The sequence below is a fragment of the Sus scrofa genome, chromosome 18 (assembly GCF_054392235.1).
Source record: "Sus scrofa isolate SSC_HxYL_T2T_F1_AM1 chromosome 18, Sscrofa_HxYL_maternal_Yorkshire_Landrace_v2.0, whole genome shotgun sequence".
In the NCBI taxonomy this organism is placed as follows: domain Eukaryota; kingdom Metazoa; phylum Chordata; class Mammalia; order Artiodactyla; family Suidae; genus Sus; species Sus scrofa.
This window is the reverse complement of record NC_139400.1, coordinates 21,176,711-21,189,277: the sequence shown is the minus strand read 5'-3', so window position 1 is coordinate 21,189,277 and position 12,567 is coordinate 21,176,711. Positions and strand designations below refer to the sequence as shown.

General features: G+C 41.2%; 1 protein-coding gene and 1 long non-coding RNA gene across 4 annotated transcripts in view; one reads left to right on the top strand and one right to left on the bottom strand.

Moving 5' to 3' along the window:
- LOC106506761 (uncharacterized) overlaps positions 1-12,567 on the top strand; it is a 67,656-nt gene that overhangs the window by 19,966 nt on the left and 35,123 nt on the right. For both annotated transcript variants that reach the window (XR_014833708.1, XR_002340463.2), the window contains exons 2-3: positions 1,968-2,057; positions 7,387-7,540. This is a non-coding gene — a long non-coding RNA (uncharacterized LOC106506761). The remainder of the gene's footprint in view (positions 1-1,967; positions 2,058-7,386; positions 7,541-12,567) is intronic.
- Positions 1-12,567, bottom strand: part of PTN (pleiotrophin) — an 89,296-nt gene that overhangs the window by 41,626 nt on the left and 35,103 nt on the right. The window lies entirely within an intron of this gene.

Below are 12,567 nucleotides of genomic sequence, written 5' to 3'. Positions count from 1 at the left end.
GTGCCTGCAGATCCCTGACTACTCTGACCGCCAGTTTTGGACTGAGTTGCAAGTGCCAATTAACACTCCCAATAGCATCCTAAACCTGCCTAGGCACGCTGAGCAAATAAACAGGCCCTGACTCTTTCTTCAAGGCTCCAACTGAAGTAAATTGAAGGGAAGTTTCTTCTTTTACTTTCTCCTTCATGGGCTGTGAAAATGTCAGTCTTTTTAAATGGAGCGTCCCATCAGAGTTGTTGAAACCTGTAAAGTTCCAGCCAAAGGCAGTGGATGAAAATGACTGCGAGTTCTTTCGACACACTTGAAAAGTCGGTGGAACTTGGCCATGGTTTCAACTGCCCACTCTTACTGGGACTGTGTCCTTTGGCATTCTCCTCTAGTGACCTAAAGTCATTCACTCCTCATGTCCCTTTGTGTCTGAGGAATAAAACTAGGATTCTAATAAAGCATGAGCACCCTTAGGTCTTTGGCTCAGAACCAAAGAAAATGCACATGAATTTTATAGTTTTCTATTGCCACCACTGGAAAATACTCCATTTAGGGTCAAGTCAGTAAGTTTTAGCACTTTGGTGGGATCATCTTCAAAAGGGGGAAAATAAGTAATAAAAATGTGGAATAAAACAATACTTTAATAATTAAAAAGAAAAAATCTGAATCCTTAGTCCAGCAAAATTAATTTTTAGTTAGCTTTAATACTTTGCTCACTTTCATACTTATTTTTTCGTAGTCATCTATCTCATGATACTCACAATTCTAGTCATTATTCTCAAAATATAACAAGCCCATAAGAGTTTTTTGTTTTTTGGTTTTTTTTTTGTTTGTTTGTTTTTTTTGTTTTTTTTTTTTTTTGTCTTTTTAGCTATTTCTTGGGCTACTCCCGCGGCATATGGAGGTTCCCAGGCTAGGGGTCGAATCTGAGCTGTAGCCACCGGTCTACACCAGAGCCACAGCAACGTGGGATCTGAGCCATGTCTGCAACCTACACCACAGCTCACGGCAATGCCAGATCATTAACCCACTGAGCAAGGGCAGGGACCGAACCCGCAACCTCATGGTTCCTAGTCGGATTCGTTAACCACTGCGCCATGACGGGAACTCCCATAAGAGCTTTTTTGATGCTTCTTTGTTATGTCTTAACTTCTGTTTTTAATGTTGGCATAATCCCAACCAAGTAGACGTGCCACACTCTGATATGCCAAATTTTTTCCCTTTTCACTAATTCCCAAAAATGAGGATTCTTACCTAAATGTTAGGCAAAAATATGCAAGTGGCAAGACCACATCCTGCAGCCCACCAGCCTCAGACTAGCTCTTCCAGGCGTAACCCCCAGGGCAGTCTCCTTTGCTAGAGCTATGGCTGATTCAATAAACGCGTTAGCATAAACCGGGTCTTGTGATGGAGCTAAACAAGGGAGTTTGTTTAGGCTTAAAACTGCTTCACAGCAAAGTCAACAGATAAGAGAGAAAAAGAAGAATCTATAAATAGATAGCGAGGAACCAGGTCCTACTTTCTGACTCATGGAATAGAAATAAGTAATTGAAACTGTTGTGTGCTGATACTGGGCAGGCATGCTTTCACCTCCCAAGCAGTATAACTACTTGCTGGGGAAAACGCAAAATGCAAGCACTCCTAAATACTTTTACAAGCCATTCATCCAACAATTGATAAAGTTTGTGGGTGAACATGCTTCAAATGCCAGTAATTAAGACAGGAATTAGTCCTTCATGGTGCTAAGGGAAGATAGAAATGTGTATCTTGGAAAGTGGAGCCCTGCGAGATTCTACAAGGTGCAGCACCATGAAGATGGCAACTGATGTCCTGACCTTACGTTTTCAACCGAATGATTATGGAAACAGATCACGTTAAGAAAGGATAGAGCAGTGAATCTTAAATGCCATTTTTACTAGATATAGTAATGGTATTGTGGCTATAAGTTTTTAAAAAAACTTTTATTTTGGCATTTTCAGATGAAATAATGAAATGTCTAGGATGTGCTTTAAAATACTTCGGGAAAGGCTCTGGCGTACCACCCAAGGAAAAAGAGTTGACAGAGCATTGTAAGTATACCTCAAATCTTCTTACGCATGTATTCAAAGTTTTGTTGCTTCTTGTTTCCTTTTATTTCCTAGAAAGAAGTAATGCTCCAATTTAGACCAATTTGAAGTATGTAAGGGCTTCCACATTTTAGGATTTCGATTTAGCCGCAAACTGACTTTTTTCTTATTGTTGTTACCTTTTTTTTTTAAGGGCCGCACCTGGGGCATTTGGAAGTTCCCAGGCTACGGGTCAAATCAGGCAGCCTATGCCACAGCCACAGCAATGCTGGATCCTTAACCTACTGAGTAAGACTAGGGATTGAACCTGCATCCTCAGGGATATTAGTTAGGTTCGTTTCCCCCGAGCCACAATGGGAACTCCTGTTACTTTTGTTTTTATAGCTTAGCCAAAGGAGTTCTTCCTCCTAGCCATGGCTTTCAGTGTTGAACATGGCTACTTAAGTCCTAACGTGGGCTGCTAGTGGCCCATAAAGTGTCCTGGTACAAAATTTAACAATTCTTCTCTCCCTTCAGCTGAATACAAGCCCCTCAGCAGGGTATACTGGGTGTAGATTTTACCACTCACCCCCCCTGTGACTGCCACCCCTCTGCAGGGAAAAATTTTGCATTATGTTGCATGATGTGCAACAGCCCCAGTCATGAACACTGATGTTCCTTTTTTTTTTTTTTTTTTTTAAATTTAGATTCGGCTGCTTTGCTTGGCAGTCAAGTATCTAGTCAGAAGCCAAATTAGGATCACTTGCTCCCCACCAGGACATCTCTTGCCCCACCAAGAGAGTTTGGCCTGTTAGTAAGTTTCTCTGCCATCTGCCCCAAGCTACCAGAAAACAGGCCAAGCTGTTCCTGAAAAGCCCATTATCTACTACTGTGTTTTTAACTTCTCCTCTTAGTGCTTCTAGTTACATGCCTTTGTAGTATTGCATATTTGTACATCTTGGGGAAGGTGAGGAGGCAAATAAAAATGTATTCCATTTCCATTAGCCAGATTATCTGGATTGCTAATGAAAGTAATAGTAGTGGTTTTGGTCGAGTAGGTGTAGGATTAGTTGTGAATGTCACATACCTTAGCTACTGTTTCCTCTATTCTAAGGAAATTCATGATTTTAAATTGGAACTCAGGCTTTCAGAGATGTTGGGTGACAAAAAACAGGAATAAATTAACTTGCCTTGGGTCATACATCTAGTGATTCATGTTGGTGATGGAGTCAGTCTTATATCCCAAGAATCTATATTATCCCATATATATATCCTTGTAATGCCAACAATACCTATCCTGTCTAGCACAATAGCCACGAGTCACATGTGGCTACTGAGCATGTGAAATGCAGGTAGTCTGAATTGAGATGTGTAATAAATGTGTAATACATGCCAGATCATTCCATCGATAATTCATTTATTCAAGAGTTGGGCACTATGCCAGTCATTAAAAATAGACAAGCTCAGTCCTGGCCCTCATGGAGCTTAAAGTCTAGTAGACATTGTTCAAAATTGTCTTCCTTTATTGGTTGGACTTTTGCATAAATACCCTGACTATACTTCTGATATTCTCACAACAGACACCACCTAGTCCTGGTGCAATGTCAAGGACAGGGGTATGTGCCAGTGGTATATCTCACCTGCCACCTGGCAGGGGTGCCTTTCTCATTACTTGAGAGCCTCACTGTTCAATAAAATAACCACCCATCCCAGGCAACTGCTTGAAATGTGACTGGTCTGAATTGTGATGGGCTGCAAGTATAAAATACACGCTGAATTTCAAAGACAAGATAAAAAATGAATATCATGTATCTCATTCAATTTTATATTGATTACATCATGAAATGATAATATTTTGTATATAATGGATTAAATAAAATGTATTATTAAAATTAATTTCTTAACTTACTGTTTTTACTTTTTAATGTGGTTACAAGAAAAATTAAGATTGCATTTTGGTTCCCATACTATTTATATTGGCCAGCACTTCTCTGTACTGATTTTTTTTCCCACTCTAGCAGTGCAAGGAGCCACACCGGATGCAGCTTTGCCCTCCAGAAAGCTGTGGAACAGCTGATGGAGGAACTTGAAACTGACTAGGGCGCTAATAAGCTGCCTGAGCTTCTCTGTCTTTTCTTTTCTCTTTGAGGATCACTTGTACCTAAAGTGATGAGCAGACATGATTCAAATGTCTAGGCCGCATGATGCAATGGAGAGGCAGTAGCTGCTAATCAGAAAACCTTGTTTCTACTGGTCTCAGAGTTCTCATTTACTTACTGAAAAATCAAAGCATGAAGTCTTGCAGAATCTCCATATCTTCAGATATACATACAAAAATAATCCGTTCTATTTCAGATAGAATTGTAGTAAGGGAGATAAATATATATAAAGTCACCTGATACACTATAAGCCATATTACCATTATCATCTTTTATAATGATGATCATAAAAAAATACGTCCATTCGCAATCAAGAAAACTTTTGAGATGTAGAAGATTAAAATACCGTAATTCTGGGAAAATTCCAAAAGGAGCAAAAATTCAAATAGAGATATTACAACGCTAGTGTTTAAATAGCAAAGTTGACGAAGGAAGGTGTGAGTTAAAGGAGGCATGTGGAAGAGTAGGGACAGTTTGGTTTGGGAGCTCACACCTCTATCAAACTGCCTGATGCCAGGCGATCACTTTGGCATCACTTGTCTTTTCAACGAACGCCCTCTTATACACACCACCCATTTAAAACAACAACCATTAGCCATCTCACCCCATTTATATTGTGGCCATCTGTGTGAGTATTTCTGCAGTGGTGAAAGGTAGGCACCAGGTCTCTAATTTCACACGGCCTAAGTGAAGCGTGTTGAAACAGAGGACGCTTTGTACAGTTTCTGGCTTAGCCATCCCAGGCACCGCACCACTTAGCCCATAATTGCACACTAGTGAGATACAGAGACACGATTATTTTTCCAGGTATCTGAGCTGGTCCTAACATTCCTGGTCTCCATCAGACCTTGAAAATCAAGGCAGATCCAGTGGCCTCAGAAGTACTGGTTTGGTTGTGCTTATTAGAGTATGGGAAGCTTGGTACAGTGTGGATATGAAGCTGTCTCATGCTTACTTGACTGCACAAACAATTCAAAAAGTATCCCAAAATAGAGTTAATTTTAATTCATAAATGTACTTTTTATTGTGTGTGACAAAGAGGTTGACATCATGGGGAAATGTATAGAATTGAAAGAAATGGGAGTTTCCCTCATGGCTTAGCAGAAACGAATCCACCTAGTATCCAAGAGGATGCGGGTTCGATCCCTGGCCTCACTCCGTGGGTCGGGTATCTGGCATTGCCATGAGCTGTAGTGTAGGTCACAGATGTGGCCCAGATCCTGCGTTGCTGTGGCTGTGGTGTAGGCTGGTAGCTGTAGCTCTGATTCGACCCCTTGCCTGGGAACTTCCATATGCTATGGGTGCAGCCCTAAAAAAAAACAATAAATAAAATAAAAAAAGAAAGAGGTGTACTTTGCCCAAAGAAGCCTCCATAAGATATAACTATATAGATAATGTTGAATAATACATATATATTTTAAAAAGCATGTTATAAAATAGCACATGATCATTTTTTCCGAAGACTCTCTGCCACCACTTTCCTCTGGAGCGGCTGGTTGAGTGATCATGGTTCAGTTTGGTTTCAGTGTGATTTTGTGCTATGAAGGGGCATGGAACTTTACCCACGTGCAGGAAGAAAAGCCGCAGAAGATACTGAGACAGTAGGTAATCTCGTCAGAGGTGGACTGGAGGTTTCCCTTAGTGGTGCAGAGAGGAGTGTGAGCAGGCAGCGGATGGCATGCTGTCGGGGATTCATCAAGGAGCCTGTCATGAGTACGTTATTTTAAGTGGCAGGAGAAGAGTTAAGGGAAGCCAAAGGGAGGTGTTGAAACCTCCTGAGGTGAGCCACGAGGCGGTTCCACCATCTTTGGGTCCGAGGTGGAGAGTGGAACACATAATTGTCCGGACCTCAAGGAAGCTTGAACTGAGGGAGAGGACAGCGCAAGAGGATCCAGAAAACAGCCTAGACGCGTTCCTTCCCTCCTCTTTGACCTCTTGATGGCGCCTCCACTGACCAAAGTCAGTGGCAGAGGAATCTGTTAACGTTTCCTACAAAGGTCAGCCTCCTGGTTTTCGGAGCAGAACAGGAAAGATTGGAGAGGGAAATTGAAGGGGCGAAAAGGACAGATCCCAAAGAGCCAGATAAGTCAGATCAGGAGGATCCGAAGGGATCCATGCTTTCCTCCTGTGGGCTGGGTGGGGAAATGCTGATATTTCCTGCCAGCAGCACCTGATCCTGTGACAAGCTTGCTCTGTATCTATTTCCCATTGTCCACCTGCCAGAAGAAGCAGGCAGCAAAGAACAGTTAGAAACAGCTATGCTATAGACTCTCGACAGGAAATACCTATGAGATCCTGCTGTGAAGCACTGGGAACTATGTCTAGTCACTTACGATGGAGCATGATAATGTGAGAAAAAAGAATGTATATGTGTATGTGTAATTGGGTCACCTTGCTGTACAGTAGAAAATTGACTGAACACTGTAAGCCAGCTATAATGGAAAAAGTAAAAATCATTATTAAAAAAAAATTAAGGAGCAACTTCATGATGTTTAAAGTTCCCATGGGCAACTTGCAGAGTACAGTAAGGATTCTTCGATACAAAAACATTATTGTTTCTCATCTTGAGTTTTCTAAAATCCTGAGATTTGTATTAATCCAAATTTTGATTAAACTTTGAACTAATCCCCAACTCTGTATTCATTAGCTGAGTAAATATGCTTTAGATTTTCTTTTTCCTCACTTAGCCAGATATTGATCTGAACTGTCCAAAACCTTTCTGACTCTCTGAGAAGACACTGGACAAAGGAAAGTATCCTAGGCATTTAATTCGGTAGATTCTTTAACGTTAATGTTTTTCAAAATTTCAAGTCTTTCTGTAGCTTTTAACATAAAAATGTTGGTAATTAAGGAGCTATCAACCTCTTACTCTAATTCATGTTAATGAATACGTGGCCACTGGGTGGCTGGCCCCTGAGACCCGGTGACACCTAGTCAAAATTCTGTTCACGTTCTTGGTGGCTCCGCATACCGTATTGAGAACAGATTGTTTTCATAGAAGCCCTGCTTTATTCCTGGCCCTGCTGCCCATAATTATTGTAAATCAGGACTATTTCCTGCCTTCCTGCCCAAAATAGCAGGAAGCGTCCAACTCTTTCAACCCACTTTGCTCATGGGCACCACCTCTCTGCAGGGGTTAGGGTTCACTGCCAGGAATTTCAAAAGAGCTAACTCTGTTTTGGTTTCTTATCCAGAACTTAGCTTGCGAGCAAAGAAACGAAGCAAGATGTGTAACATATCCAGGGATTTAGAGGAATGGCACAGCTTCAGTCCTGGTTAATAACCCCGAGTCGCTGGCGAAATGAGAGCCTTTGCTCTTTTCCAGATTCTTCGTGGAATCATTTCCAGGTGAGACTTGGTGAGCCTGTGACTAATGGAAATAATCGGGGAACTCTAGAGAGTGTCTTACTAAGTACTGAGAGCAAAGAGAATGTTCACTGCCCTCGGGATTCAATAAAAAACTGCACTGAGCTTTCCCACATGCCTCCTCTGTGGGCCCATGCTACTTACCAGGGGGCATTCACAGCCAGAATACTGTTCATTGACAATGTATCCAGCCCTATATCCAACTTTGGTAGCCCCTGAGGTCATGTTATTTGGGCATCCTGGTGCCAAAAATGGACTGCTTCTACCCAGTTCACACCAACTGACTGATATTCGCTGTTATTGCTGTTTTTCTTTTCTTTCTTTTTCTTTCTTTTTTTTTTTTTGCGGGGGGAGGTTCCGGGCACACTACTAAATGCTTTGCACTCTCTTATCTCATTTAATCCTCATATGATCCCACTAGCCATCACTACTAACCCATTTTACAAACAGGAATGCTGCGTTTTAAAAAGATCAAGTCATAAGGAAAAGAGCTAGAGCCTGAACTAGGAAGTGCCATACCCGTCAGTGCAAAGTGCATCCTGGTCTGTACCTCGGAGAGGCCTCTGAGGGACACAACAGCCTCCTGACAAGACCACCAAGTACAGTGGGTAGTCATCTCCAAGGAGGAGGCAGACGGTGTCAATATTACCAAAAACCATGCTCCCATCCAATGTACAACCTTAGACCTTGGACAGGGAACCTGCCCCGACTCCTCCTTCTTGTTTCTGCCCTTGTGAAAAGGACAGGTGTCAAGAAACACTACCCTTCTATTTTGAACTTCTCTGCCTGAGGATCAGTCCTAAGGAACTAAACCTCTGACCCTTGTACCAGAAATCCTGTCCTGACCCTAGAATCACAGGGGCTGCCAAGTTAACAGTGCTCTTTGCTTAGAAGGCCAGAGAAGCCCCGCATTCTACCATAAGGGCCAAATTCTCCAAGGTCCCCTTCACTGGGGCTACGCTTAAAATCCTTTCACGGAGAGCCCATGCCCTTTGACCTTAAATCTTGTAGTGGAAGCAATGTGGGAACCAAAGGCCTCAGGTGAGGGGACTGTCCCCTATGAGGTAGCAATGACACTTCTCTCTTTAAAATGTGAATCCTGTTTCTCTCTTGATAGATTAGATAGATAGATAGATAGATAGATAGATAGATAGATAGATAGATGGATGGATAGATGATAGAGCATTAGCATTACATTAAAATTCACTATTTAAACACTTTTATATCTTTTACCGCATTTGACTTCTTTCCCTTATTTCTTCATGCATTAATTCTCATTAATATTTATCATGTGTTTTGTAGGTGTCAGCCATGGTTCTAGAGACCAGAGACAGAGAGTGAAACATAGCTTGGTACCCGCCCTCAAGGAGCTCACCTTGGGGTGTAGAGGAGACTGGCCAATAAGCCAACAACGATAGAGAGGATGCAGGAGCATCATGGAATCAGGGAGGAGCAAGGATCTCGCTTTTTCTTGAGAGTCAGGGGTGAGTTAGGGAAGGTGTTTCAGAGACAGTAAAGCCTGGTAGGCGCTGGAAGGGATGAGCAGGCATCAGCGTTAGATGCTCCAATGGCAGAGACAAAGAGGCACCAGGGCCCAGCAGGCCTACTCGCGGCTGGTCTCCTGACTAGTGAGGGAGGACTGTGGGTGTTGGGAGAAGGGCTGCGGAAGGACATGGAGGCAGCTCTTCTCTGTGTCTCAGATTACCTGCACAAGGCTTTCACTTTTTCCTGAGTTCATCAGTTCAACCCCAAGGGAACGTAACTCCAATTCCTGAGCACGACCTTGCCTAGCTGAAGGTTCCATTTCCAAAATCCTATTCGAATATAGTACAAAGTTCGTCTAATCCATTCCCGCTGTGTTGTTAGGGATTAACTCTTTTATTTATTTATTTTTATTTTTATTTTGTTATTTTTTTGGCTTTTAAGGGCCACACCCGTGGCACATGGAGGTTCCCAGGCTAGGGGTCCAATCGGAGCTGTAGCCGCCGGCCTACACCACAGCCACAGCAACGCGAGGTCCGAGCCGCATCTGTGACCTACACCACAGCTCACGGCAACGCCAGATCCTTCACCCACTGAGCAAGGCCAGGGATGGAACCCGCAACCTCATGGTTCCTAGTGGGATTCGTTTTCACTGCTCCACGATGGGAACTCCCATGGGATTAACTCTTTTATAATGGAGTTATTCCACGTGTACCTTAAGCTGAATTCTCTCTTGTTCACCATTTGTTGTGCAAATAGGCTCTTCAAGAGTATTTGGGATAATTGCAAAGGGGGCAGGCTGATGGTCCAGTGAGAGAAAAAATATAAAAGGTATTGTACTGTATGTGCTAAAAACGTGGCTTCTGCAATCAGCATCCTTATATGGCTCGAGTTTCCTAAACGTATCCTGAAGATTTGCCAAATATGTCAAGCAGAGAAATGAACTAAGGCAGTTGGGGAAATAGAACTGACATAGGACAGTAAAGCACTCCTGCAGTTAAGACTGACATGGGAAAGAAAGCAGGAAGGCGGGAGCCCTAAGCCATGGCGAGGAACCCATGGGTGGTATACAGAACAATGCCGGGGGGAGGGGGACTTCACTGCACATGGCTGCAAATCCACCAGGAGAGAGACAGCAGTGAGGGTGTCACAGTGCTGGAGGTGAACCGGCTCACAGAAAGACTGGACAGGACGTTGAAAAAGAGAGAGGAGGAGTGAGCATACTGCTCAATTCAGATATATAGGTAATAAATAGAAAGGTCCAGAGTTTCTCTTCCATTTTCTTGTTCTTTGAACTCAATATGGTTTTTCAGTTAATAGCATGATTTAAAAATACATCTTAGCATCTGAGGATCACAACCTAACAAAGTAGAGGTAACCTTTACTCTTGATTGTCGAAAATCCAGGATAAGAAGCACAACATTAATATGTACTTCCTAAAAGTTCTAGTAATTAATTATTTTTGTTATGTCTTGGGTTTTTGAATAATTCATCTTAAGGGCATCCTTTTTAGAAATAAATATTATAAAAATTATTTCTGTGTAGAATGATAATTAATGAGGAAAGAAAGTAAAGCCCAAAAGGTCCCTACATTTATTCAGTAGTTAATGATTTAGAAGGAGTATTGCGCAGACTTCCTAAACTTGATCTCAACAATTTTGTGAAGCAAGCGGGGCAGTCTGTATGATCCCCATGCTCCAGAGGTGAAACCTAATCCTCAGAGCAGAAGTTGACATAGCTAGTAAGAAACAAAACAGAGGCAACATCCCATGTGTGCTGCTTCTCACTTACCAAACTGGCTTGAATGTTGTTGATATTGCAACACAGTATCTTACTAGTGGTCAAAGGAAGAGTCTGACTGCTTTTAAAATGAAAATAAATAGTTCTAGCCATCAAGTGAAATTTGGTGAAAAAAACATCTTCAGAATCGACTAGATAAAGCAAAGAATGGAAATCAAAAATGAATGCAAAGTTGAATATATCACCAACCAAGGCCAAATATCACAGGAAGTTTTACTGGGCCACCAGCACCCTCTCCCTCAAATCCCTTCTGAGTTATGTTTTCCAGATTAACAATTTCACAAGGTATTCAATATTGACATCGCTGTCATTGAACTGAAATTTTGTTAAGAAGAATGCAATAGTAGACTCCAGCTTATACTTACTTAGTGCTTTTATAATATTAAGCCATTTCTATTTGAATTACCTCATTTTATTTTCTTGGTAGGTGGCTGGAATATAGAACATGTGCTATTTAATGGTAGGACATAGTTGCATAAATATCTCAAAATAACTCAAAAAGTATATCAGTTCTGCTCTGGTCTCCACTCTCTCCATGTAAACTGTATGCAATTTAGTTTTCTTCACAAAACAATAGCTATTACTTATATGGCCTCAAAGAGAAGCACTGATGTTCATGTTTATTCATTGTATAGTATTTATTGTAATCATATCAATAAGGCACTGTTTCTATGGGCCAGCTGCATCAGACATGGAAATAGCTTTGTTTTATAACCCTCTCTCTCTGCTATTTATTTATTTATTTATTTATTTTGCTATTGTTATAATGGAATTTTGTTGTATATGCCTCTGAAACGTACTAAGTGCTTCAGACTTGAGGAGTTTATTTGCAAGACTTATTCTTTCTTTATTTTCCTTGAGCTATGACAGTAGTTTACAAAACAAGTGACACATCAGAATCACCAGCTATGAAGCCCAGGAAGAAGAATGTTTAAGTTTCCCAAGTAATTCTGATGAATTGCCGATTTTAAGCTGACTGTTTTATGGAACACCCGTCTATCTTATTGTAGACTTAGGTTGAATGGTTGTATTTTGAGGAGTCCATTTGATTATTAATGTATTATTAGAATGAAAAATCTTACCCCAGACAAAACTGAAGCCTAATCACATGAAAACTTCTCTTAGGATGACTATCAATTTGTATTAAGATTATTTGATATAAACCAAGTCATATCCTAGCATGTAAAAAGTACCTAAGATGACTAAAAATTCTTAAACCCCCTTTGTCTAACTTTCATTCTTTCCACACACAATTACTGAACACTGCTGAGGTTAGTGCTGTGGACATAAAGAACAGATGGAGACCAAGCCTTTAAAAGTCCAGTGGGAAAATTACAGTTTGATCTTGTTGTGAATCCATTCCCCATCACAATTATATCTGAGGGTGTTAAAATTGCACATATGAGTGAAGAACGAACATCACTAAATACTTTTACAGAATTTCTGGCAGTTTAGCCAAGAGCTAATCACAAAGACAATAAAGCAGATAAACTTAAGTGCGTATATAAATGCCCAATAAGGCCAACAAATGGCCTGTTGAGTGCTGCTCTGGCAAGTCTCTATAAAATAAAATAAATTTAACATGTAGCATAACCTTTCCCTGAAGCTTTGATGTTGCACAATAGTGTGCCACCTCATTAAATAGTTTTAAATAAAGTTGTCTACAAGGTAGGGAGGCAGTATTCTGCATACAGGCTGCACAGTATATTCAGGTCCACCCCTTGAGA